Genomic DNA, 1,823 nt, shown 5'->3' with positions numbered 1-1,823 from the left:
CACTCGCTCTCTACTGAAGCAAAGCAGGAACAGGGAAAAACCGCGCCGAGTCGCGGTTCATGTACTTCCCTTTTGTTTCTGACGCATTTGTGGGTTCCAAATGAAGCGCGCGACTTTCCTCATTTCTTGTGTTTGTGCACGTTTTCGTGTTCCATAACGGCCGCAGAGGAGGGGAAAAACACACACAACATGCACTGTGCGCTCTCTTGCGAAATTGTGCTCGAGCTGCGTTTGTGTGTGGTGTGTTGCACACGCGGTGTGGTGGTCCTGCTGGTGAGCACCGCCGTGGAGCTGCTGGTGGTGACGGCGGCGCTCGCACAGCGTCCTCGCGTCCGGGCTGAATATCGCCTCAACTGCCGCGGCTGCCGCCCTCAGATACGGCCCTCTCTCTCCACCACAGACTGCTCGCCCAAGCGAGCGACAAGAGAGAGCGCCCCTTTTGTTTCGCCACCACACGCGCGCTTTGTTTGACCAATCGGGGGGCGGGCGAGGAGCCTGGTCCGGCGGCTCGATATTGTTTTAATGGTTTTGAACCGCCGGGCCGTGTGTTTTGTGCGAGCTTGCCTTCGAGTGGAGTTGGGTAAAGTGTGTATTTCCCGACAATAAAAAAAGGCGATGAATGTGCATGTGTGTGTATGTGTGTGTCTGAGAAGGAGAGGTGGGAGGGGGGGATTTAGCGACGGCTGGGGGAAAACTCATCGACATGACCGATTGCACGCATTGTGTACCAATACGGGCGCGCGGTGTGGATTGCTCGGGGACGTCCAGGGGATCATAAGTACCGAATTTTGTACGTTCAAGGGTCGTCGCCGGTAATGATCTGGCGTGCTGCATCCTGCTGCAGCCTCCGTCATCGAACGTGAACTGGTAAAAGCAAGCACAGGGCATTGACATGCAATTGGATTCCTGTGTGTGTGCGTGTATAGTATGTGTGTGTGGTTAGTCTTCGGCTTCCGCTGAGTCAATAAGTTAATCCCGGCTCGACAGGTCAAGAGCCCCCCCCCCCCCCCCCTCTTTTATTTTGCACAAGCAACACACACACACACACTCACGTCCGCGCGCCGACACTGTCCATATAATATAATATTTTCCGGACGTCCGTTTAGACTTCGGCTCCAACACATCCGGCTTACGTCTCCAAATCCCCTTCCCGCCGAGAGAAGCCGGCCTCGAACGAAACTCTGCCCGCGCCTTCCTGCGAGCGCGTAGCGTATGCGACACGGCGCGATAATGCCCCGTGTGCTGCGAAAATAGGGCGGGCGATATATGAAGAGAGAGATGTGAGAGAGAAGCGGTCACACGACCCGGGCTGAGCCGCTTAGGGTGCAGCAGCAGCACACTTACTCCTAGCGAGGTGTGGGGCCGCGGCCGCCGTGGCCAGCAGGGGCGTAAAACCTACATAACGAACGGGTTGCATGAGGGGTTGTGTGAAGGAGAAGACACGACTGCTGCTTAGTGTGGGAGCGGCTCGCAGGGGTGGAGCACACACCAACACCCTCCAGCAGCAGCAGCAGCAGGTGTCGGAACGCCAGGCGGCGAGCAGGGGCATGGTGATGAGCTCACGCCGGCGTGCGGGCGGCGGTGGGTGTCGGCCGGGAAAGGTGTCGGCTCGGAGGCCGCAGGGAATAAAACTGATCGGCAATAGAGGGAGAGAATGATTTTCATGAATCGAAGTGAATGTTAGTGAGAGAGAGAAACAGGGCGACGCGGACGGAGAAATTTATGAAGCGGAGCAGGAGGGCATAAATTGTCATTCTGTACCAGGTGGTGAGCACGCAGGGAGAGAGAGAGAGAGAGAGAGAGAGAGAGAGAGAGAGAGAGAG

Source organism: Frankliniella occidentalis, unplaced genomic scaffold, assembly GCF_000697945.3.
Source record: "Frankliniella occidentalis isolate FOCC.00 unplaced genomic scaffold, Focc_3.1 Scaffold67, whole genome shotgun sequence".
In the NCBI taxonomy this organism is placed as follows: domain Eukaryota; kingdom Metazoa; phylum Arthropoda; class Insecta; order Thysanoptera; family Thripidae; genus Frankliniella; species Frankliniella occidentalis.
Note: the sequence above shows the minus strand (reverse complement) of the source record.